This window comes from Carcharodon carcharias, chromosome 22 (genome assembly GCF_017639515.1).
Source record: "Carcharodon carcharias isolate sCarCar2 chromosome 22, sCarCar2.pri, whole genome shotgun sequence".
NCBI classification, from domain to species: Eukaryota; Metazoa; Chordata; class Chondrichthyes; order Lamniformes; family Lamnidae; genus Carcharodon; species Carcharodon carcharias.
The window spans coordinates 45,640,066-45,667,922 of record NC_054488.1 but is presented as its reverse complement, the minus strand read 5'-3'; the positions used below and the strand labels follow the sequence as shown (position 1 = coordinate 45,667,922).

The following is a 27,857-nucleotide window of genomic DNA, read 5'->3' as shown; positions in this document are numbered from 1 at the left end:
TTGTGTAATATACCATTAAATCCCCACTACCAATGGAATTATACAACCCAGCAAGGGTTAATTTCTTCAGGAGGGAGCAAATTTAACAGAATGAGAAATTTATCCAAACATTTTTCAAATCTGAAAATTTATTTTATTTGTGTTTATCGTGCTTAAAATGCTATTTAGTCACAGCCTTGTCCTCACCTTTGTGTCTGTCCTGTATGAGAAGTCTGAGATCCAGAATCCATTAACTTAAACTTTCTGTGGGGCAAAAGGAACTCCAAATACAAAGATGCTGCCCAGTTTAAGGCCATCTATCTGGCTGTTCAAATGGATTATCTCACAGAACAGCACATTCTGTGAAAGGTAAAGACAGCCAGAAAAGGTACCACACACAATCAAATGTCCTCAAATCACATGTCAATTTCTCAAGCTAGTGTATAAATAGGGCACATTGCAATCCAATAAAAGTACGAACAAAATACTGCTTTGGGATAATTTTGCATCTTAATATAAAGTTCATCATTTCTATTAAAAAAATCCAAAATGAATTTAAATATACAATTCTAAAAGGAAATATCTAGAAATTATCTGTTTAATTACAAGTTATGATCAAGGAAGTCTGTAAGGTTGCCTTTAACTTAAAGTTTTACATTTATTTAAACCTAGTTCAGAACTTAGGATTCCCTAAAGAATCTCCTATTATCAGCGTTCCTCTTGCAGCTGAAGAGCTTGGCTGTAAATCAAACAGGTTTTTCTGGCTGCTATTGATATTCATGTACGATCACACGAGGCACAGAGCTATTGATAGGATTAACTCACTCAATTCTTGCCACCTTATATGTGGTTTACACTGCCAACTTTCTTTATGAATTTAAATTTTCATGTGTAAACAAAGCTTGAGAAACTCTTTGATTCAGAGAGATTATCATAGACTCGTATGCTGTCATTTAATGTTATCCAGAGAAGGATCCTGAACTCATTTCCTAAAAGCACTTGTGGGTGTACCTACACCGCATGGTCTGCAACAGTTCAAGGAGGCAGCTCACCACCGTCTTCTCAAGGGCAATTAGGATGGGCAATAAATGCTGACCCAGCCAGTGAAGCCCACATGCCGTGAATTAATAAAAAACATTGTTTCAAGCATAGATTCTACAAATTCAACACTACTAATGAAGCATTTGAAATCAGTCATACTTACATTTTTTGCTAGGAAGATAATTTCAGTATAATCACCATTTTCATAACACAGAAGGCTATCACCATCATCCCAGAAGAGTTCTCCTCTAGCAATTCCCTGATCAGACAGTGTCACATTCAGACCCAATGGGTTTCCACGAGAGGCAGCAGTTGTGTTGTTGGGCTCCTTGATTGAATGCAGATTTAAATATAATCATCACTGGATGCAACCATACTATCAGAATTAAGGAAACACACATATCAGTACCAAGTTGTCACTTCTGAAGGTATTTTATATTGATAATGTGCTTTTGATGACAGAAGTAAAGCTGCTCTCAGAAAAATCTGGTCCTGGAAAGTACAGAGATATAGATTTGCCTCTTTTATATTCTCAGGTGGCAGGCTGAGGTATGGAAAATAAACACATTTTCCTATTGACCTTCCGAATGGGCCACGGTCACTAGTGACATGTTAGAAAGTAAAATAAAAAGAGCAGTTGATCAACTGGATCTCAAAGCCAGTATGCTCTCCTGGAATCCTAATGTGCAATACAAAAGTACATTGAGATCAAGGTGCTTAGATCACCTGGCTGCTGAATCCTGGTTCAGAAGAACTAAATTTAGGGAACATAAGTTCCAAGGAAACATGTATTGACTGTTTTGGACAGGATGTGTATCCTGCAGGACACCACTGGCCCCATCCATGCATTTAAGAAGGATTGGAAGATTGTGGCCAGGATCAGCACCTCTCCAATTTTTACCTTTCCTTCCCTCAGTAATTCAGGATATACCTCATCTAGAATTACCTGGAAAAACTCAGCAGGTCTGGCAGCATCGGCGGAGAAGAAAAGAGTTGATGTTTCGAGTCCTCATGACCCTTCGACAGAACTAGGTAAATCCCAGGAAGGGGTGAAATATAAGCTGGTTTAAGGTGGTGTTTGGCTGGGGGTGGGGTGGGGGGGGGTGGGGTGGGGGAGAAGTGGAGAGGAGTGGTGTGGTTGAAGGCAAAAGCAGTGATAGAAGCAGATCATCAACAGATGTCACAGACAGCAGAACAAAAGAACACATAGGTGTCGAAGTTGGTGATATTATCTAAACGAATGTGCTAATTAAGAATGGATGGTAGGGCACTCAAGGTATAGCTCTAGTGGGGGTGGAGAGACCAAACGTAAACTGGGTGACTGCTTTGCAGAACACCTGCGGTCTGTCCGTAAGAATGACCCAAACTTCCCTGTCGCTTGCCATTTCAACACTCCACCCTGCTCTCTTGCCCACATGTCTGTCCTTGGCTTGCTGCATTGTTCCAGTGAAGCCCAACGCAAACTGGAGGCACAACACCTCATCTTCCGACTAGGCACTTTACGGCCTTCCGGACTGAATATTGAATTCAACAACTTTAGGTCTTGAGCTCCCTCCTCCATCCCCACCCCCTTTCTGTTTCTTCCCCTTTCCTTTTGTTTTTTTTCCAATAAATTATATAGATTTTTCTTTTTCCCACCTATTTCCATTATTTTTAAATATTTTTAAACCTTTTATGCTTTCCCCACCCCCACTAGAGCTATACCTTGAGTGCCCTACCATCCATTCTTAATTAGCACATTCGTTTAGATAATATCACCAACTTCGACAACTATGTGTTCTTTTGTTCTGCTGTCTGTGACATCTGTTGATGATCTGCTTCTATCACTGCTTTTGCCTACAACCACACCACCCCCCTCCACTTCTCTCCCCCCACCCAACCCCACCCCCCCCAACCCCACCACCTTAAACCAGCTTATATTTCACCCCTTCCTGGGATTTACCTAGTTCTGTCGAAGGGTCATGAGGACTCGAAACATCAACTCTTTTCTTCTCCGCCGATGCTGCCAGACCTGCTGAGTTTTTCCAGGTAATTCTGTTTTTGTTTTGGATTTCCAGCATCCGCAGTTTTTTGTTTTTATACCTCATCTAGACTGGGTGGCTTATCTGCTTCAATCATAGAGCCTTTCCACTAACTCTTCTTTATTTTTAACTTATCCAGTACCTAATAACCTTCTTGTTTATGGCATCTTTGGCAAAATCCCCTTCCTTCATAAACACGGATGCAAAGTACTTCTTTAATACCTCAGACATGCCTTCTCCCTCCACTAATAAACTTCCATTTTAGTCCGATTGGTCCTATCGCTCCTCTGACAACCTGTTTACTGTTAAGATACCTATAGAAGATTTTTAGATTCCCTTTCATGTTAGTGGCAAATCTATTTTTATACTAAACAATGCTTCACATTTAGTAAGTGGCTGCCTAACAAAAATGGTGTCCAATATTAAATTCTGTAAATTGAAAGGATAAGCTTATTCATAACCTTGTGGTTGGATAGGTGAGTTTCATGTTGCAATCCAACATATGCATTAAACGGGAGACTGGGCTAGTAATTGTAAACAAACAACACTTACAAAATTTTAGAATTTCAGAGATATAGCTATCTGATTACTTATGTGCTGTTACACGAAAATTCAACAGCAGCAGGGAAGAAAACTGGGACAGGGAAATCAGGTGGGGTGTCTAATGGACTTCTGAGCTCCAACACCCATTTTGCACTGCTTCCCAACTTAAATTTCGCCTCCACTGAAGTCGCTTTGTGTAGGCAAAATGTAGCCTCCTCATACATGAACATTTATTGTACCCAAGGGTACCTGCAGAATAACGTACTGGCCCTTACTATGTACAGCAGAACCCTAAAAACTGAAATATGTAAGATCAGAGGAAGAGGTACTAAAATAATGACAAATTTATAACTGTTTGCACAAACATATAAATACTACATTATACACTGAGGATAATCAGTTTGACTTTTGCTGATTCTGTACATGATTGCCAGACTGGAATGGTGTAGATATTTTGGGTGGAGTTAAAAATTCCATTGGATGCTGCACATGAACCTTTTTGTGCTTCACAAGACCAGCACTGGAGTAAAGTTTTTTTGTGACTCTCCTCAGATTCCACACAAGCAAAAAAATCTGCTTAAAGTCCAGGTTGGTAAAGTAATATTACTGAGCACACAAACTGAACTGAAGCAGAGAGATGAGCAGGACAGTTGCACAGATTGCATGATCTGGTTTGAATGGTATCTCAGATCAGGCAGTGGGACAAATGTACATGCAGTGAACACATGATGCACAGATGTACACTATCCAGGACTATATTGAATGCAAGATAATGATCAAGAATGAGAATAATATATCACTTACATTGTATAGATTGTACCATGGTTGTTGGGGGAAAATAGCCAGACACCTCCACTGTTTTAGGTTCCAATACTGGAGTGATAAGAAGTGCCTCCCCCCACATGAACTGACGATCAATGCTTGGCGTGTTCGGATCTTGAGGAAATCTAAAGCTGAGAAAGGGCAGCATTTGCATATCTGGAGTAACTCCAACAACAAGAAAAGGTCAGATTGAAGCAATTTAATTTTTTTTAAGCTCACTCAAATGAATGTTTTAATTCCTCCCAACAAAGAAATATCCAATGGCTATGTCAGTCATATACATATTTATAAACATTTGAGGCATCTCTCATAATTGATACATCAAAAATTGTGGTTTGAAGTTGAACAAAGGCCAGGTGCTTCTCCTTAAAGGAATGATAACTGGGAAATTTGTATGCAAAAGTCAGCCCATGGCTACTCCAACCGTCTGGCAGAGAACATAATTAAGGTTCGAGACCAGACAGTACATTTAATGCCTCATTTGATTTATGCATCTTGCATGTGCACAGTATACTGAATGACAATTTCAAACGCATGAGTGCTGAAATTATATACACTTCCAGGCAACACCAAAAATAACTGTGATTTGCAGTTGGACCAATGATCATAGGAACATTAGCACTGGAAGATTGTTCTGCCAGTCAGCTTGATCACTGATGATCTGTAGATCAACTCCTTTTAAACAACTTCACTTTCTATTCCCTAATATCCTTACCCAAGAAGAATCTATTGTTCAGTCTTGAAAATTTTGATTGACGCAATATCCACAGCCTTTTGGGGAAACGAGTTCCAGATTTCCATTTCTCATTCCGTGAAAAAATGTATTTTGATTTCAATCCTACAAACCTATCTTTCATTTGAGGTTATGTCCTCTTGATCTGGATTCCGCCACTGAAGAAATCATTTATCCATCCAATAAAATCCCTGTAATATTTTGAACAACTCAATTAGATCCCCTCCAGACTTCTAAACTAAAGGCAGTATAAACGCAGTTTTTTGTAACCTGTCCTGAAATATGAACCCTTTAAGTCCTGGTACCATTCTCATGAATTTGCACAGTACCCCTTGTAAGGCCAATATATCATTCCTGAGGTCCAGTCCCCCAATAGTAAACTCAGTACTTCAAATAGGGTATAATCAAGGCATCGTATTACAGAAGCACAATTTAATCAGACCCCATTGAGAAAAGGCCAACAATCCATTAGAATTTTTAAAAATTACTTGTTACATTAGCTTTTAATGAGTTGTGTGCACTGAAAGATAAATCCCTGTGTTCCTCCACAGCTTCTTGTCTCTTACCAACGAAAATATACTCCAATTTGTCTTTCACAGATCCAAAGTGAATAAGGTCATGCTTTCCCACATGAAAGTAACTCCTTGTGCCATCATTATCACCACTTATTTTATCAATGTCCCTTTGTTTTCCATTTTCCCATCACACTACTTACACTTACTAATTTAGTGTTATCTGCATACTTGGCTATAAAAGTCTATTTCTTTATCCAAGTCAGTAATGTATATGGTGAAAAGCTGAAACTTCAGCAACACCATTTGTCATTACCTGCAAACAGAAAACAAACAGGAACAGGAGTCGGCCATTTAACCCCTCGAGCTTGTTCTGCCATTCAATGTGAGCATGGCCAATCTGCAACCTAACTCCTTTGCCCAAAATCCCTTAATACTTTTAATAAGTATCTATTAACCTCAGATTTAAAACTAAGAATTAATCTTGCATAAATTGCCATTTGCAGAAGAGTTCCACCATTCTTTGTAAGTAGAACTACTTCCTAATTTCAGACATCCTGAAAAGTCTGCCTCTAATTTTTGTACGCTTTCGCACCCAAGGCTCCCCACACAGCAGAAATAGTTTCTCTCTATCTGTTTCCTTTTATATCTTGTAAACTTAAATCAAATCACCTCTCAACTTCTGAATTCCAAGGAATACAAGATCAGCTTGTGTTATCTTTCCTTGTAATTTATCTCTTGGGGTCCAGACATTATTCTGGTAAATCTCACTTCAGTGCTTTCATAACCAACATAGCCGTTTGAAGAAAAAACAAAAATTGCTGGAAAAACTCAGCAAGTCTGACAGCATCTGTGGAGAGAAAGTCAGAGTTAACGTTTCGAGTCTGTATGACTCTCCAGTTCTGAGGCAATTTTTGTTTTTGTTTCAGATTTCCAGCATCCACAATATTTTGCTTTTATCAAAGCAGTCCGAAGGTGTGGTACCCAGAACTGCTGACAGCACTCCAGGCGCAGTCTAACCAAACCCTTTATTTTTACTCTTGGTCTTCCACCTCCCAACCATTACCAACACAGGTATAAAATTATCTCCGATTCCACGTATTCACATTTTTGTTAATAACCTCTTGTGTAGATTGGAATGTTATACTGGTCACTCAGTCTAAATCTAGGTGAAGAGTGCTGGACCAATGAAGCCTCACTACATTCAAAAATAATCTCCACCCAATTAAGAAACAGTACCAGTTAAGGATGTGAAAACTGTTAAGAATTGTGTTTTCAATGCAACCTAAGTGGTTAATGGTAAAATATGAACGCATTAGATTTCTGATGATCCAAGTTTTGTTCTGGAATGAACCAAGGGTCAAAGTTTGAAGTTCGGATCAAAATGTGACTGAATCAAGAACTAATCCACGGGCAAAACAAGACGGAAACTAGTTTCAACCTGTCCTTGAGTATGGCTACTAATTTCCAACCTCATTAGATTGCAGGTATTTTCTTTCTTTTTACACACAGTACTAAAAGGTAACATACTCAAATGACAGTGGCCGGACAAACATCTCTCCAGCAGAGTGGGCTTTGTGGAAAAGTGTGTAAAAGAAAGGGAGCAGCATGTATCTGGTGAAGAGAGCTTTCTGCATTGCTGATTGTGCTGACTCACTGAAGACATATGTTTCCTGAGATTGAAAAAGAAAAATGCATTACTTTTACAACTGGTGTTCGCATCTAGGAGTAAAATACCCATTTGCACCAAAAATAGGTTCACTAGAATCTTGAATGAACAAGACTAATACTGCGCTTCAACCTTTAATAAAATTAAACCTATGTGGACCATGGGCATCCAGAGGCAATTCATCAGAGAAAAGGCCTTGAAGTTTGGGTGCTGCATTTTTGAAGCAAATCTCAGGCAAGTCCTTAAAGGCAACAAGGAGAGAGGGAGATCAGCCTAGAACTATTTTTTTGTTTACACCAATATGGAAGATAATACATTTTTTTCTTGCAATCAGAGTGTGCTTCTTGTCCCCCTCACTGAAGGCTTGGGTGCTCATTTCAAAAATGGGCATGCTGCCATCAAATTTCCAGGCCCAGGTATCTGATCAGAACTTTAACTCTTGTTTCCCTTCCCAAGGCCTCTTACCCACTTTGTTCCTTTACTATGACTCCGGTCACAAGTGCTATTTTGCTTTAACAAATTGAAATCTTTGAGTTACAATTTAATAAGCAGAAAACTCCTCCAAAATTTAGCTGGTAGCATCTACTTTTCTTGTCGCATGCATCCTGGGATCCTGCCACTCACATCCTTATCTCAAGAGGAGGAAACTTTGCATTGTTTTTACTTGCTTTACGTTGAGAAATGCCTCCAGTCATAATGCTCTTATTGGCAGCTGAAAAAAACGTCTGTAGCCCGAATTGTGGATTTGAGGGAGAACTTCTCACCCTCAAATAGCACTAATGATTTGTATATATCAAAACAAAAAAAGTTTTCTGCTATTACAAAGTTTAAGGTATGCAAGTGCAGCTCGGTCATACAGAATGTGCATCCTGCGGGACGTGTGAAGTCGTGCAAGCATAAAGTGTCCTCGATGACTACATCTGCAGGAAGTGTCATCAGCTGCAGAAACTAGAGAACCGGATTGCGGAACTTGAGCGGCGGCTAGAGTTTCCGTGGTGCATCCACGAGGCTGTGGATTACTTGGTAGCATGTTTAGAGAGGTGGTCACACGACAGCTAAGAAGTACACAGGCAGAGAGGGAACGGGTGACCACCAGAGTATCTAAGAGAACAGACAGGTAGTGCAGGAATCCTTCAAGGCTATCTCGCTCTCTAACTGCTTTTCCATTGTGGATAGTGGTGAGTGAGATGGTTCCTCAGACGACTGTAGCAAGAGCCAAGTTTGTGGCACCACAGATGGCTCAGATGCACAGGAGGGGAGGAAGAAGAGTGGAAGTGCTATTGTGGTAGGGGATTCCATACTTAGAGGAACAGACAGGTGTTTCTGCGGCTGTAGACATGACTCCAGGATGATATGTTGCCTCCCTGGTGCCAGGGTCAAGGATGTCACAGAGCAGCTGCAGGACATTCTTTTGGGGGAGGGTGAGCAGCCAGAGGTCATGGTCCACACTGGGACCAATGACTTAGGTAGGAAAAGGGATGAGGTCCTGAAAGCAGATTTTAGGGAGTTAGGAAGGGAATTAAAAAGCAGGACCTCAAGTGCAGTAATCTCAGGATTATTCCCAGTGCCACGTGCTAGCGAGCATAAGAATAGAAAGATTGAGCAGTTCAATGTGTGGCTGGAGAAATGGAGTAGGGGGGAGGGCTTTAAATTTCTGAGGCATTGGAATTGGTTCTGGGGCAGGTGGGACTTGTAAAATAGGGATGGGTTACACCTTAACAGGACTGGGACTAATGACACCATGGGGAGGTTTGCTAGTGCTGTTGGGGAGGGTTTAAACTAGATTGGCAGGGGGATGGGAACCTGAGGAGAAATTCAGAGTGCAGAGGAGAAAAACTGACCGTGCAAAGTAGTGAAGTATCAATGAGGATATATTAGACAGTAATATCAAGGTAGATAGAATACTTGGAGGGTTTGATAGAATTAGAGTAGGCAATAGTCAGCCATTAGATGGGGTCAGAATAAGGGGGAAAGTAAAAAAAATCCTAAATCAGGGCTAATGTGCATGTACGTGAATGGAGTGTGGTTAATAATATCGGTGAACTGTAGGCTATAACAGGGACCTGGCTCAAAAAAGGGCAAGAATGGGCATTAAATAATCCTGGATACAAGGTATTTATGAAAGACAGGAAAGAAAGCAAAGGTTAGGGGTGGGGGGAAGTGGTAATATTGATTAAAGATGGCATTACTGTACTGGAGAGAGGATGTTCCAGCGGGGTCAAGGATAGAATCGCTCTGGCTAGAGGAAAGGAATGAAAAAGGTGCAATAACATTGATTGGTGTTGTATATAGACCACCAACTAGTGGAAGGGGTGTGGAGAAACAAATTTGCAAAGAAATTACTGAGAGGTGCAAGAACTATAGAGTAATTATAATGAGGGGCTTCAATTATCCGAATATAGACTGGGATAGGAATAGTCCAAAGGGACAAGATTTCCTGGAACATGTTCAAGATGATTTTCTGCAACAGTATGTTTCCAGTTCAATGAGAGGACATGCACCTTTGGACCTGGTTCTGGGGAATTAGTTGGCCCAAGTGGATCAAATATCAGTAGGAAAGCCTCAGGGGGACAGAAACCATTATATCAAAAGGTTTAGGTTAATCATGGAAAAGGACAGGGAACCACCCAGGGCAGGGATAATTAATTGGGGAAAATTCAATTTCGCTGGGATGAGAATGCCTCTGAGTCGAGTGAGTTGGAATCAAATGTTGGCAGAAAAGGCGATGGCTGAACAATGGGCCACCTGCAGAAAAAAATATTGCAGGCAATGCCAAGGTAGGGGAAAAGTAGGACAAATAAATCCAGAGTGCCCTGGATGACAAGAGAGATAGAAGTAAAGATGAAAAGGAAAAAGTGTGCGTATGACAGATGTAAGGTAGAAAGTATAATGGAGAAACAGGCTGAATATAGAAGGACCAGAGGGGAAGTGAAGAAACTAATAAGAAAAGCAAGGAGAGAGCATGAAAAGAAGTTGGCAACAAACATAAAAGGGAATCCCAAGGTCTTCTCTAAGCACATAAATAATAATTGGGTAGTAAAAGACAGAGTAAGGCCGATTAGGGACAAAAAAGCAGACTTGCATGTGAAGGCTGGAGAAATAGCGGAGTGTTGAATGAGTACTTTACATCTGTCTTTACAAAGGAAGAAGATGCTACCCAGGTCAAGGTGAGAGAGGAGGTTAATTGGTACACTAGAAGAACTTACAATTGAGAGGAAGGAGATGTTGGAAAGGCTACCTTTACTTGATATAGGTAAAATACCAGGACCGGATGAGATGCATCCAAGGGTACCAAGAGAAGTGAGAGTGAAAATTGCAAAGGCACTAGTGATAAACTTCCAGTTTTCCTTAGACAAAGGGGAGGTGCCAGAGGACTGAAGAATTATGAATGTTCCACCCTTGCTCAAAAAGGGATGCAAGGATAACGCTGGCAGCTACAGACCACTCAGTTTGACTTCAGTGGTAGGGAAACTTCAGGAAACTATAGTGCAGGATAAAATCAATAGTCACTTAAACAAGTGCAGGGTAATTAAGGAAAGCCAGCATGGATCTATTCAGGGAAAATATTGTTTAACTAACTTGCTGGAGTTTTTTGAGGAGCTAACAGAGAAGGTTGATAAGGGAAATGCTGTTGATATGGAGTGTATATGGATTTTCAAAAGGCATTCAATACAGTACCACACAACAAACTTGTGAGCAAAATTCTAGGTCATGAATTATACGGAAAGTAAGCAGTTGGATAAGAAATTGGATGAGTGACAGGAAACAGAGTAGTGATAAATGATTGTTTTTCAGGTTGGAGGAAGGTTTGTAGTGGAGTTCCTCAGGGGTCAATGTTGGGACCCTTGTTCTTTCTGATATACATTAATGGCCTAGGGCAGGGCATGATTTCAAAATTTACAGATGATACGAAGATTGGAAGTGTTGTCAACTGTGATGGGGATAGTCCTGAATTTCAAAAGGACATAGACATGTTGGTGGATTGGGTAGGCTTTGGAGACAGTACAGAGGAGATTCACAAGAATGATTCTAGGGTTAAAGAACTGTAGCTATGAGAATAGATCGGAGAGGTTGGGGCTCTTTTCCCTGAAGAAAAGAAGGCTGAGGGGAGACTTGATAGAGGTACTCAAGTTCCTGAGGGGTATGGGCAGGGTAAATAGTGAGAAACTGTTCCCAATCAAGAGAACATCAAAAACTAGAGGGCACAGATTCAAAATAATTGGCAAAAAGTGTAAATGTGATGCGAGGAAAATCTTTTTCACCAAGAGGGTGGTTGAAGTCTGGAGCAAACTTCCTGAAAGGGTGGTAGAGGCAGGTTCAACTGAGGTATTCAAAAGGGAATTGGATTACTACCTGAAAAGAGAGAATGTGCAAGATTACGGGTATAAGGCAGGGGGGTGGAGTTAGGTGGAACAATTTTTCAGAGAGCCAGTACAGACTTGATGGGCCGAATGGCCTCCTTATGCACTGTAAAAATTTCATGGAAAAACAATTAGTGTTGTACCAAATATATTATAAATTACAGGACAATACAAGGTAAAATTCTGCCACAAGGTTAATGTCCTTTTCCATTTAGAAATGCCACAGGTAAATAACTGAAATCTTTTGCACATGCTCTTTTATCAGACAGAAGTCGAACAATTAATCATTTAATTTCACTCTGCATTCTACAGTACTTTATATTCAATGTTTTAAAATAATTAATCAAATTTGGCAATTTCAATAAGCAAACTTCAACATTTACTAGTCTCAAGGACTAACCAGCTGTTTCCAGTCATTGTGATTCCGCATAAAGGGGTAGAATGAATCAAGTTGTGTCCAGCTCACAGAGTTCTTCAGTGGTGCTCCACCAGAAACCACAAACATCTGCTCCAACAAAAGGAACCCCAAACATGTTAAACAGCATTATTGCTGTGAAATACACAAGATAATGCACAGAGTTTTACATTTTTGATCTTTCGCAATTCACACTTCAAATTTCAATTGCACAACAGATTGACAATAACTAGTACGACTATCCTAAAGAAAATTTTATAAAAGTCATAGACTTTAATAAAAAGGCTTTGTTCCATGGGGCATCATACTCACAGGTTTACAATGTGTTCAACCACAAAGATTTGTGTCTTTAGTTTCTCCACAGTGGGGATATGAGCAGGCATAGGAATTAAAGGGAAAAAAAATAAGGAAAATCATCCTGTACTTCTGTTACCCATTTCTGTCATCCTAGTGGCCAATGTACAGTCACATAAGCAGTGTGTTATGAAAGCCAACTTACCTTCTTGTCAAGAACAGAGATCAGGGACTCCAAGTTAAGACAGACTTCAGAGTTTCCGCGCATGAGTGGACCGTGAGCGGGCTGCATATGCGCAGTTCAACATTTTACAACATTTTGGCCCAAGGATAGGCCCAAAGCGCCTGTGCAAAAAGGAGAAAAAAGGGTGTAAAAACCTGGTCACATGACCAGGCATAGCGAACCATTGCAGACAAGTGCCCCAGGCAGGGGGCAGGAGAGGCCTCAAAGGGTGAGGGGACAAGAAGAGGTCCCAAGAGAGGAATCTCAGACAGGGAACAGAGACAGGGAGAGGCCCCAGTTAAGTTAAGAAGAAAGTTAAGCAGAGAAATATGCTCCAAGCAGGAAAAAGCCTGTGGTTGACAGACTTTAAGTGGTGAGGTCTCAGGAGAAACCTTGGTGATCAAAGAGGGCTCAGGAATAACCCTGGAGATTGAACGGGACTCAGGAAAGCCCTGATGATTGAAGAGGGCTCAGGAGAAGGCCTGAAGATCTAAGAAGGCAGCAGAAAGTTGCTGACTCAGTGTTGTGGGCTGATGGACTGTTGAGAAATCTGGAATTTGTCTTGGTCACATCTGCCATTTATTGTGCAGTGTGGTGTATCCGACCACAGTATGCCTGTTAACTCACATGTTCCTCATATTAACCCTGAATGTTAGCATTCAAGATAGATATTGTAAATTGTTTTATCTTTCTGACCTTGTAAAGTTTATTTTTGTTTGTTCAAAACTTGTGGAATCTTGTGGCTTTATTCAATTAGCAAGAGTTTTGGATCTCAAACTTTGTCTACTTTAAACAAAAAAGTTATTGGTCCCTAACTGGATCATACCTAACATTTGGGGGTCTGGTCCCAGATCATAACAAGAGGCTGTGAGCAGCTGCCTGCTCCATTGTTAGACAAGGATGTAGCTTGGCCCATAGATTCTACAGAAAAATTCCAAAGCAAGAAAAGTGAAAAAAGTCAAAACCATGAAAAATAAAATATGTATCCTATATCTGGCTGACCATAAACCTTTCCCCCCAGATGCCATCTAGCCAGAGGCAGTCTCCCATCTCTCTAATGGCCATAATAGCTTTGTGGTTCACAACAATGTTAATTTTGATACTGTAGACATCAGAAGATGTATTTAAATCTAACTGCTAAACATCAGAAAACAAAAAAAAATTAAAAATGACTAAGTGTCTTCCCTTCAAATGCTTCATATTTATTCACATTTATTAGAGGTAAAGGAGAATGTTGGTTATTTAATCACAGAACTAACATAATCATGGTAGCATAAGGACATAAGAAAGAGGAGCAAAAGTAAGCCATTTGGCCTTTCAAGACAGCTTCGCCATTCAATAAGATCATGGTTGATCCTCTCCTTCAATTCCACTTTCCCACATTAACCCCATATCCCTTGATGCTCTTAGTATCTAAAAATCTATTAATCTCAGTCTTGAATATACTCAATACTTGAGCATCCACAGCCTCAAGAATAGAGAATTATAAAGATCCATAATCCTTTGAGTAAACATTTTTTCCTCATTTCAGTCCAAAATGGAGGACTCTTTATTCTGATAAAGTAAATGCCGCCTCCTGGCCCCAACTTTTGATTCCCCAACCAGTCTATATGAAGATTCAAACCACCATGATTACTATACTATCCTTGTTACATGCACCTCTAATTTCCTGATTTATATTTGCTGGACAATCCCAACCTTGGTTACCTTGCAACCATGTCTCTGTAATTTATTTATTTCTATCTGTCCTATTAATTCATCTTTTTTGTTGCTTTAGCCGTTTTATTTTTCAATTTTTTTCTTGATGTCACCTTAGTCACTAATGCCCTGTTTCCTTTATTATCTCTATCCTCTCCTGACCTGCTTTACTAATTTTAATGCAAGTTACTACTCTGCTCTACAGCCTTGACATTGACTATTAACAATTTATGTTAACTCACTGAAAGAAAGACTTGCATTTAAAAAGTGACTTTCATGACCAAAGGGCACCCAAAAATACTTTAGAGCCAATTAAGTACTTTTGAGGTCTAGTTACTGTTTTAACATTGGAAATACGGCAGCCAATTTGCGCATGGCAAGTTCCCACAAACAGCATTGTAACAATAAGTAGATAATATGTTTTTGTGATGTTGGTTGAGAGATAAATATTGGCCAAGACACTGGGGATAGCTCACCTGCTCTTCTTCAAAACAGTGCAATGGGATTGTTTCTGTCCACCTCAGAGGGCAGGTAGGGCCTTAGTTTAACATCTCATCTGTAAGACGGCACCTCTGACAGCACCTGTAGGACTCCCTCAGTAATGAACTGGAGTGTCAGTTTTGACTTTTAAATTCAATACCAGGAATGGTACTTGAACACACAACCTTCTGACTCAGAGGCAAGACTGCATATTACCAACTGAGCCATGGCTCACACTGATAAAACAACCACTGAATGTAAAACCATAGTCTAGCAGTCACACATTTTGAAAAGCACATAAGTCTCTAGAAATAATATCAAAGTCCTTGGAAACACTCAGAAAATCAGGTAACCTTCTTGGAGAAAAACAAGTAGGTTTAATGGCAAAACTCCATTCTAATTTCCCTATCTGGGATAGTGTAATACATGTCATTCCAGCAACTCGAGATGTCCCCAGTCCAGTGTCCAGCATAATGACCAAGACTGGGGAATGTGGACGGTGAAATCACAAGTGGATGTTTTCCTATCACCTTGATCAAAGCACAAGATACAAGAAAGGAGACAATGCTAAAACAAAGGGTGATTGAAAATATGCAACCACTGACTACTGCCAATAACCACCAAATTTTTCAAATTAAATATGGTTACACTGAAACTACTTGTGCGCCTTTCTGTCTTCAATGATGTATCAACCTCAGCTTAAAAGAAGTTGCATAAGCCATTTCAGTAATGGTCTTAAGATTAGTAGCAACACAGATGCAATGTTCCTGTTGTCATCCCTCCACTATCCTCACCTTGCTGCAAATGTAGTCACTAGGTCCTATTGGTATCACTGCTTTGTACTCCTTGTGGGGCTTCTTAACCTGATTTTTAGAGCAATATCACTGTATAGGTTATTGCGTAGGATTTACAGCACAGAAACAGGCCTTTTGGCCCAACCAATAAATAGTGGTATTTTGTTCCAGAATTCCTGGACACTCACAGTTCATACCACACCACACCAAGATATGAGTTAATCAGAGGTGACAGATATGTACCCATAAGCAAGTAGGAGAGCGATAGAATCTGTGACCCAAAATAGATTCTGGGGCAACATATTACCTATGGCTTTTAGACAGTAGCCAGCATGCTTCTAATTTCAAATCAGTAGCTCCCCAGAATGACTCGCTGAATTTGTTTAATGAGTAGCTGAATCATTGAGATGAGAAAGGTCCCAATTTGGTTACTGGTATGTGATGAGCCAGCTGATCTGAGCCAGAGCAATTATACAGCTGCTACAATTGACATCAGTGCTTTGGCTTAGGGAGGAAAATATATGCCAAGATTTCTTCTCCTGATTGCTATTCAGTGATTCAGACTAGAAGTTCACATCTAGTGAAAGCAGGCTCAAGTGGATAGTCTTGACAACATTCATCTAAAGCTCACACATAAACAATATCCATTTGCTCAACATGCTGGAGAGCAACGAGCAACTGTGTTCAAAAGGTTTGCTTTTGCAAACTTTAAAAATATTCTGCAGTGTTCAAAAAAATCCTGTCTTGCTACACAGATTACTGCATCATGTCCACTAAAAACAGTAAAAATGTATTGCTTTTTCAATTGTCACTCACTTGTGAGAAGCAATGGCCTCAGTCAAGCCATAAAGGTTGTGCAGGTTATAATGTGAAGAGAGATATTGTTTTCCAGACATGCATACTATGTGGGACCACAAATTTCCTCCAGTCACACCTGCAAACATCGAATAGTAATTTTCATAATGTATAATTAAAGTCTTTCCCACAAAAACCAGATGACCAAGGAAATGTAGAACAAATCAGATAAATCAGCATGCGCTAAAACAAAAAGAACTTAATAATACGGCAAAGAAATAGTACAGAGGGCTTGGTAGGAGGAGGTTGAAAGACATTGCTTGCTTTTGGTAATTAATTAGATTTTTACCTGGTACATAAGGAGGATTTTCTAAATTGTTGTCTAGACAGCCATTTATTGCTCCAGAAACAAAGTTGGATGGCTCATTCATATCCTGTGAAACAAAGAGCTTATTTTATTTTTGCAGCATTGCCAGCTTAAAAAACATTGCTCATCTCAGTCAGGCCAGACAGACGCATCTTCCTCTGCATCTTTTAAACCACCTCTAATGACTGTTGCCAATGGCACACAGGTCTATCATCACGTATGTTAAAGACTTATCATTTTAAATATATAAAAAAATGCAGTTCAACATAGTCTCTTGCTCTAAATGATTTTTCACTATCCCATCAAACTCAGTTATGCACAGCTGAAGACACCTGGAGTGACCTTACAGTAAGCACTGCACACATGCTGCCCTATTATAACAAGTGGTGAAAGCAGCACCATTGTAAATACAAAAACATGACTTGTTTACTTAAAGAAAAATTTCTTCAATATTTCAACAGCAATGACAAACTTGTCTGTGGTTGTGGAGACAATGAGAAAGTGCCCAATTAACTGAAGGGCAGGAACAGTAGTATATTCCCAGTTCCTGGGTGCTGCTTAACTAAACCCTTGGATTTTGCTGCATATATGCAGTCCAGCCCAATAATTGCAATAATTTCAGTCGGTTAAAGTATTTCTATTAAACAATAATTTGAAGTACATTAAGCATTACAGCAAAAGTGGAAAATTAACACAAAAACTATTTGAATCACCATGTGTTTTGAATAATGCAACTTCAAATGAAGAATGTATTTTGATATGAGAAATGAAACAGCTATCTAGTACATATTGTATTTATTTTGCTCAGCTGGGCGAATCCTTTCAACATAGGACAGAATTTTTGAATTTAGGTCACATATTTGCTGGAATGAGTGCGGTCCCAAAAACACTCAAGAAGCTCAACACCATCCAGGACAAAGCAATCCACTTAATTGGCACCCATACACAAACGTTCACTCCCTCCACCATCGACGTACAGTAGCAGCAGTGTGTACCATCTACATGATGCGCTGCAGAAACTCACAAGGCTCCTTAAACAGCACCTTCCAAACCCACAATCACTACCATCTAAAAGGGCAAGGACAGCAGATGCTTGGGAACATCGCCACCTGGAAGTTCCCCTCCAACCACTATCCTGACTTGGTTTGCTTCTTTCTTCACTGTTGCTGGGTCGAAATCCTGGAACTCCCTCCCTAACAGCACTGTGGGAGTAGCTACACCACTTGGACTGTAGTGTTTGAAGAAGGCAGCTCACCACTACCTTCTCAAGGGCAACTAGGGATGGGCAATAAATGCTGGCCTAGCCAGCGACATCCATATCCCTTGAACAAATAAAATAAATGTTTGCAATCCACATCCCATCAAAGTCACTTTATCATGAAATTCCTTAATATTCTTACACCACCAGGCATGGGTCTCTGGGCTTGTGAAATCTGGGAAGGTAGTTGGGTCAGGCCAAATCTAAATAAAATAGACCAGAACACAATTTAAATATGCTTTTGGAGGCTGGATGGTGTAGCAAATTCTGATACAGTCGAGCCTGATGGGTTGAGAATTGTCACTGTATTAATAATCCAGAGACCCAGGCTGAATGCTCTGGGGGAACAGGTTCAAATCCCATCACGGCTGTTGGTGGAATTTAAATAAGTAATTAATTAATCTGGGATTGAAAGATAATCTCAGAAATGGTGACCATGCAACGAACATTGATTGTCATAAAAACCCATCTGGTTCACTAATGTCCTTTAGAGAAGGAAATTTGCCATCCTTACCTGGTCTTCAGACCTAGAGCAATCTGCTTGACTCTTAACTGGCCTCTGAAATAGCCTAGCAAACCACTCAGTGATACCAAACCACCAGAGAAAAGTCATATCGGATGGATTGCAGCTGTTCAAGAAAGCGGCTCACTAGTATCTTCCAAGGGTAATCAGGGATGGGCAACAAATGCTGGCTTTGACATTGCTGTGACAGGGTAGATTTACCAGGGTAGATGCATCAAATCTTTTGATACCTCCAAATTTTTGATAACACAAGATGCTCAAAAGGGGCATTCTATTCTACAATTATTTTATTTTAACTGAAATTAAACATCAGTTTTCCTATTCCTGACTCATCGCAGGGATTCACAATGAACTCGTTCTTCATGTTAAACTGCTCACATTGGTGTTTTTGTGCAACTCCGAGGCTCATTTGTACAGTTTAAAAAAGATAAGATTTTAAGACATACATCTCCAACTCAGAGATGCTTTACGATAATGCTATATGTTGTATAATATTGTTTTTAAATGATTATACCGTGGAGGTTTAATTGATTTCAAGAAGGCTTTCGATAGCACCTAATGAGTAACACTGGTACATCGCAAGACAATACAGCATCCTGGAATGGTATATTAACATCTTCAAAGCCTTATACCAAGACTCCAGCTGTTGCATTAGCACCATGGGCTCCTTCAACATCATCACGGGAGGACTGCAAGGATGCATACTCCTTTCCTCTTGATTATTGATTTCATCATGAGGAAGGCAATGATGGATGCAGACTTTGGCATCCCATGGGAACACCACCAGATGACTGACCTGGATTTCACAGATGACATCGCCTTGCTGGCTGAAGAGTTATGCATGCTCCTAGACATGACCACCAGACTTGAGAGTGGCGGTGCCAACGTTGGTCTACACATCAACTGAGAGAAGACCAAGACAATGACGTCAACGGAACATAGAGCATGTTGACCACTTCCCCTACCTAGGAAGCAACACCTCCAGGGATGGTGATGTAGAGACTGACGTCCACACAAGAATCGACAAAGCAACATCAATCTACCAGCGGCTCCACACGGTCTGGGCATCCAACACCATCAACGCAGCTATGAAGCTGCAATTCTACAGGTCCCTAGTAGTACCAGCCACAATCTATACTAGCGAAACATGGAAGACAACAGCACAGGTGTCACTATGTTGGATGTCTTTCACCAGAACTGCCAAGGAAGATCTTGGGCATCACATGGAGAGACAGCATCACCGATGAAGAAGTGCCACAGAGAACTGGTCAGAGGTGCCTGTGAGACATTGTGAAGGAGAAACGAATGAGGCTGGGGGGACACAACTTTAGCCTTCCAGGCGTACAGGCTGCCAGAGTGGCAGTAGAATGGACATCACCAGATGGAAGAAGATGATGGGGCTGGTTAAAAAAATGCTTGTTGAAGTACATTTGAGGAGGACCTCCAAGAACGGGACACCCTCTGGGCTGCAGCGAAAGAGATTGCGATGGACTAGAGCCAGTCATGGAGTTTTGCAGCCCATTGTCCTGTATGGGAAGGGAGGAACTAAGTTCAAATAAGTGGAAGGGAGATACATATTTAAAAATAACTTCACAAAAAACTGACTGCATATTCAGAACTAATGACAATAAAGGTTAATGGGACTGAACTTGCACCAATGTGCAGGTACTGAGTCAGCAGAGTTTGAAATTAACAGTTTCTTCTCAAAATGAATAAGGGTGCTGCTTTGAAAGGTAATTAACATACTTGAGAGCTTGGAGCTGATATCTATAGAAGTTGCATAAGCCGATTAAATGTAAAATCCAAATTTCTCATTGATGCACTGATCTTTCCTATCAATAGTTAGCTGGTTTCATTTTTAATAAAAATACCCTCTTCACACCATCATCATATGGTTTGTACTTCCCTGCTGTCTGTGTACTGCTGATACCTGGATCCTACAGAAGAAGGCAAAAAGCCATTAGTATTAAGAACTCTTTAAGAAAATTTTACTGGAGTGATTCACAACGGATGCACAATCGACTTCAAAGCAAGGGTGACAAAACAATTTAGCATGGCATGTTCAGAACTCTCTTGAAAATGTGTCTACTTTGGGCAAGGGCAAGATAGGCTGCAATATGTTTGAATAACATGTCAACTCTTAACAAAGCAAGGATGACCACTTGGTTGGTGTAACACTGATGTTGACAGCTCAAGTTCACAATATAGGCTGAGGGATTACAAAGATAATATAGGCACCATGAAATCTTTGGCTTTCCTGAAGAAAATCAGTAACATTTTGCACAATAAATTTTTCATCTCATGCATTAGATCAGCAAAAAGAAATACCAAAATTGGAAAAATGTTACAACAAAATGTTCTGTTAATAGAGAGGCATCCTAAGGGAATTTCCTAAGCATATCATCTGAACTTAGTTCGAGACCACCATCACAATTTGGACAGAAACTAAGAATCAGAACTGTCACACTATTTCTTGTCTGCCACTTGGTTTTTGAGAGCTACGCCTGCTTGATGGTGTTAATGAGCTCCATAAATACCTTTGTGAATCATGTGCTATATTTACAATAATCCATTTTCAACTTCACAACTTTCTGGAGACAAATTAGCATTTATATATATTTTAAAATGTTGATGAACTTTATGTCAAACATGAAAATTTCTATTTTTAATATGGGAGCCAAATCAATGGTTGAAATTCTTCTTGATTCTTGGATAATTTGCATTTTTTTTCTTCTCACTACAATCATGATGTATTTCAATCCCTTCTGGTGGAACTCTTTCACTATGTGTGCATAGTCTCCAAAGTACTGTAGGTTGTAAGTGAAGTCCTTTTGTTGGTCCATGTAATCTATGTCATTCCACTGCACATCCTGTAGAAATGAAAATCATTAACAGAAAGAACAATTCTGTATCTTGCTGGTAATCAGTAATGCAGAGCGTGCAACATCCATATATTTTGAACTTCATTTTTTTACTGCACCATCTATTCTTGGGTTTTCAGTCTAAATATAAGCCATTTTAAAATTTTCTATCTCTTAGGAAAAAGAATAATCTGCAGCTTTGAACCCACTTTTTCTACCTCTAGCACAGGTAATAGTGATTTTGTTCATGGTAACTTGTGCGGATTCATATTTGTTATCGCCAAAAACTGCCGGATTTATGCACCAATCCATCACTACATGCAAGAGTTTCCAAATTTAACTACTAAAAAAATTCAAAGTTAGAGAGTGATTGCCTGCTAGGAAATGCACACATTGTCCACATAGCAACATTCTACTTTTTTTCTATTCATTCACAGGATGTGGGCATCACTGGCTAGGCCAGTACTTATTGCCTATTCCTAATTGCCTCTTGAGAAGTTGGTGCTGAGCCACATTCTTGAACCACTCCAGTCCATGTGGTGTAGATACACCCACACCATTGTTAGGGAGGGAGTTCCAGGATTTTGACCCAGCCACAGTGAAGGAACAGCAATATTGTTACAAGTCAGGGTGGTGTGTGGCTTCGAGGGGACCTTGCAGGTGGTGGTGTTTCCATGTGTCTGCTGCCTTTGTCCTTCTAGGTGGTAGAGGTTGTGGGTTTGGAAGGTGTTGTAAAAGGAGGCTTTGTGAGTTGTTGCATCTTGTAGATGGTATACACTGCTGCCACTGTGCGTCAGTGATGGATGGGGTACCAATCAAGCAGAATGCTTTTGTATTGGATGGTGTCAAGCTTCTTGAGTGTTGCTGGAACTGCACTCATCGAGGCAAGTGGACGTGTGGAGGGTGGAGGCCCCTACCCAGCACAATCCATGGCACCCACCCCAGCTCAATCAGCGGTCCAGGACAGGAATTCAGTCCCCTACAGATTATCAAGAAGGGGTCCAGATTCTGGGCCTCAGAAAGAGAAAGACAAAGCGGGGGAAAACAGAGAGAGAGAGACAGTGGGAGAGATGGAGAGACGGAGTGTGTTTGTGTGTGTGTGTGTGTGTGTGTGTGTGTGTGGGTGGGGGGGTGGTGTGGAGAAAGGAAAGCAGGCAAAAAGTTGAGCTGAGTTTCAGGAGTTCTGTGGGTGAGACACAGAAGTAGTGCTACTCAGAGCTTGTTTGGGCTAATTAGTGTTCTCTAATTCGAATTTATACAGTATTTCTGTTATATTCAGTGATTTATTTTATTTTGCAAGTTATTCCAGCTAAGAATGCAGAGTGCTGCACATGTACATTACAGTATTTCAACTTATACATTGCTTGCCTGGAAAAAACAATGTCTGAAGGAACCCAATTCCGGTTCTAACATTGATTCCTGTGGGATCTCATTATTCACTTAAAGTTGCATCTCTTAAAGTCACGGATTTTCAGGAACACAAACATAATTTTAAGTGAGAACTTATTGTATGTAGACTTTAGTTTGTTTGTTACAGTAAAATGGAGAGAGAGAGAAAGACAGATGGGAAAGGAGACCAAGAAAGACAGAAATCTTGCCCTTCAGTAATTTCTGTTGGTCGTGGGAAGTTAAGTTACTGATCTCTAAGAGGATCATAACATACTGTATAATTCTACAAATAAGCTCAACTATTGAAGATTTTAATACAAAAGAAAGTATTGTCTGATATTGCTGAAGTCCAATACTTAGATCCTAGAGCAGGTCTGTGGAGTACCCTTTATGAGGTTGTTCTATTGGAAAAACCAGATTTTCTTTCAAAACAAAATGACCTTTTACCTTACACTCACCTGAGGCATGTTGGCTCTGGTCACGTCCTCCACAACCTGCCGGGTGATGTTGGTGCACCAGTAACCCCACCGACACAGATGGAATCCCAGACTCTAGTATGGAGGCATTGATAACCTACACAGTTACAAAAAATAGAACAACAGTATTGTACACAACCACAGACCATTTCTCAATCACCATTTTAAAAAAAGCTTCTATGTACCATAACAAATTAAAGTTTAGAATTATTTGCTGTATGTGAATTCTAGCTGTTCATTCAGCATTAGACATAAGAAATAGGAGCAAGAGTAGACCAAACAGCCCATCAAGCCTGCTCTGCCATTCAATACGATCATGGCTGACCTTGGGCTTCAACTCCTTTCCTGCCCACTCTCCATATCCCTTGATTCCCTCAGAGACTAAAACTCTATCTATCCCAGCCTTAAATGTATTCAATGCTGGATAAATAAGAAATGGTTTCATTCGTACCGATAATATCCAGGTACTGCCCTATCACTGTTTTTGGATCTGGACCCAAGAACTCATCAAAATCAAGGATTCCCCCAATGGCCCTCCAGGTTACAGCAGGTGTTGGCTGAAGTAATATGTCTGGATGAAACAAAATCGTGTTAATTTCCTTAACAGCATATTCTTAAATATCAGTATCACATGGATAAAATAAATAGGATTGTTAACTTGGTGACCCATGGAAATGTGCAAATAAGTAACAGTATTTGGATAAAGATTGTGATTTCTACACATGGCAGAAGCCTGATCTGATGAAAGATCACCATTCTAAAACGTCAACTCTGTTTCTCTCTCCACTTATGCCACCTGATCTGCTAAGTATTTCCAGCATTATTTCTCTGATCTAGACTCAATTGCAAAAATGGTCAGCAAAAGCTAAGTACTGCTGTCCCACAAGAAACAGAGGGAGGCAACTTTTAATATAATTTATAAAATTATTATATATTCCGTAGTTGCAAATAGACCACGTATTGCAAAATGTTTCCTCAAGGAAGATGGACAGAAAAAACAGAAAGTGTGAAAGGCCAGAACAAAAGTACAACATATCAGCATGGCAAAAAGCTTAGTTGTATTATCCTGACAGTGGTGGTTTAGTATTAAGTAGGTCCAGCAGATCTCTAATTCCAATTTGAGTTGCATTTGTATATCCAGGCAGACAAGTTAATTTCTTATCCTTGGCATTACTGTTTAACAGGAAAACACCATGAGCTCTTCCATCCTCTTGCATCACCAAGAAGAAAGGGTATCAGCCATTTCATTTGCATTTGGCTGCAACAAATAGGTCAGTGTCATTGAAAGTACATGAACAACATTCTCATTTGGGTTTACAACAGATTCCTTAAATATTTTTGTAGACTTATTGAGTGGTAAACTTTTGGGCTCCCCTTTCCCAATCTTCTCCCCTTCTCTCTGGGAGGTAGAACATGCTGGGTTTTGTTCAGCAGGCACCAGCATGTCCCTTGTACTTTTGCCAAGTGAATGGTATCAGTCAATTCAAGAAAGGGGCTAATACCACTGGATATGTCCCTTCCTTCACCTAATGCTCACATAAATGCACTTTCGAGCAGGGTGGTTGAGCAATGATCAGAAGTGGGAATATGCTCAATTTCACTCCAACCATTTTTTTTCAGAGTTAATCAGCTAGGACCCAGGCCCATTCTGCACTGGCCGCCCCAGTATTATTTTACTGGTACCTGAAAATAAAATTGTACCAAGAAATAAGAAACATCAATTTCTAGATACCAACATAATTGGGGAATATCGAAAACCATGTTAAGTATTGCTGAAAAAAAGACGTTTTCGTCAAAACTTTTCATCTTGCACTCATCAGGAAGAAAACAATGTCAGGGTAAACATCATTTGTATACTGTACGAGAAGAGAGGGCTGATTGGTTGGCAAGTGTACTCTGATTTGTAGAGACATTGCCATGGAGAATGCACCAGTTGATTGTGACTGACAGTTAACTGCTAAACATTATTTGAAACTTAAACCAGGCAACTTGGCTCTGATTGGTCAAGACATTGACCTGGGAATAAACCAACAAATGGCTGTCACTTATTTGTTTAGTTGAAACAGGCACAATGTGTGTACATGTTTTATCTGACTACAAAGAATAGCACGTGGTGTATTAATATACGTAGCTTCCAGTACACACAAATGCGCCACACTGCGAGCCCAACAGACGATCTTAAATTGGTTGGCAGTATAATTCTTATCACACTGAGGATTACTTATCAAATGTTGTCCAATTACAGAATCACATCTAATGTTGGACATGGTGTTTTGAGTTTTGCAAGCATGGGTTGGTCAGGTACAGTCCGTACCCTGCCTATTGTGAACAGCGGAAGGGATGCAAGTCTCTGGGACATACAGCCTACATAGCTAGCTCAATCCACATTTGCTCACCATGCAAGCTTCAAGCTGAGATAGGGCGCATTAAAGACATCCTGTGGGATAATGGCTGCCCTGATCAGATCATTTTGCGCTGCATATCACGCAAACTCATGAATGGGCCCAAGGGCATCACTTTCGGTGCCAAAAAGTGCCCAGTCTACCTCAGGTTACCCTGGAAGGACAAGGTATCTCAAAAATTTGAGCAGTAGGTGAAGCTAGCTGTTTCACACTTCTACTATGCACTCATATTCACCACTAACAGGATGCTGCCACCAGGCCAAAAAGGTGTTCTGCCTATCACTCAAACGAGTAATATGGCGTATGTATTTCAGTGCCAGTGTGATGCTAGGTATGTAGGCCTTACGTCCCAAAGACTGGCTGATCATATCAAACAGCACGTCCCTTCCACTGTTCACAACAGGCAAGGTACAGACCGTACTCAACTAGACCGTGCTTGCAAAACTCAAAACACAGTGTCCAACATTAGTTGTGATTCCACAATTGGACAACATTTGCTAAATAATCCTCAGTGTGCTAAGAATTGCACTGACAACCAATTTAACATTGTCAGTCGGGCTTGCACTGTGGCGCATTTGCGTGAACTGGAAGAAACATATATTAATACACAGGGCCCTGTTCTTTGCAGACAGAAAGAACATGTACACACATTGTGCCTGTTTCAGCTAATCAAAATAAGTGACAGCCATTCATTTCCCAGGTCAATGTTTTGACTAGAGTCAAGCTGTCTGGTTTAAACCTCAAACAATGTTTGGCAGTTAACTGTGAGTCACTATCAACTGGTGCATTCTCCATAACAACACCTCTACCAATCAGAGTCCACTTGCCAACCAATCAGCACTCTCTTCTCATACAGTATAAATATACTGTTTTCTCTAACATCGGTATTTTCTTGCGAAGTGTCCTGAGAAGTGCAAGACGAAAAGCTTCGACAAAATAGTCTCTTTCTTCAGCAATACTTAGTATTTGTTTGGTAGTGCAGAACTCAAGTATTGAAAAACAAATTAGTTAATTGAAAATTATATTTCTTAAACGCAGAAGAACATGTCACTGAAATGTAGAAATATTTTAAGGGCTTGATTGGGTTGATACTAGCTAGGAAATGATACCTCTGGCTACTGAATCTAGAATCAGGGATCACAGTGCCAGAATGATGGGCTGACCATCTTTTTTATTTGTTCATGGGATGTGAGCATTGATGATTAGGCTGGCATATATTGCCTATTTCTAATTGCTCTTGAGAAGGTGGTTGTGAGCTGCCTTCTTGAACTGCTGCAGTGCATATGGTGTAGGTATTCGCAGAATGCTATTAAAGAAAGAGTTCCAGGACTTTAAACCAGCTTCAGTGAAGAAACAGGATATAGTCCCAGGTCAGAATGGTGTAAGACTTGGAGGCAAACTTGCAGGTCATGGTGTTCCCATGTGTCTCCTGCCCGTGTCCCTCTAGTTGGTAGAAGTTGCAGATTTGGGAAGGTGCCATCAAAGGAGCTTTGACAAGTTGTGCCCCCAATGTCTGGACCCGAGCACCATCCAGATTTCTGGCTGTAGCTCCGGGGCGAAAGGTCGGATCTGCTTGTCTTGTAAATGGTACATACTACCGCCATTGTGGGGGAGTGAATATTCAAGGTGATGGATGGGGTGCTGATCAAGCAGGCGGCTTTCTTTTGGATGGTTAAACTACTTTAGTGTTGCTGGAGCTGCAATCATTGGGCAAGTGGGGTGTATGCCATCACACTCCTGACTTGTGCCTTGCAATTGGCGGACAGCTTTAGAGAGTCAGGAGGCAAGTTACTCGTTGCAGGATTTCCATTCTTTGATCTGCTCCTGTAGCCACATTATTTACATGGCTAGTCCAGTTAAGTTCCTGGTCAACGGTAACCCCCAAGATGTTGATGGTGGTGGATTCAGCAACGCTAATGCCATTCAGCATCATGGTGAGATGGTTAGATTCTCTCTTGTTGGGGATGGTCAATGCCTGGTATTTGTGTGATGTGAACGTTGCTTGCCGCTTATCAGCTCAAGCCTGAATGTTATCCATATCTTATGCATACAGGCAAGGATTGTTTCAATATCTGACGAGGTGCGAATGGGACTAAATACTGTGAACATCGCCATCTTATGAGGGAAGGTAATTGATGAAGCTGGGCATAGGACACGACCCTGAGGAACTCCTACAGCAATGATTGGCCTCCAACAACCAC

The 27,857-nt window shown here is 40.5% G+C and overlaps 1 pseudogene; it reads right to left on the bottom strand.

Moving 5' to 3' along the window:
• Positions 1-317: 317 nt before the first annotated feature.
• Positions 318-27,857, bottom strand: part of LOC121293667 — a 41,768-nt pseudogene continuing 14,228 nt past the window's right edge.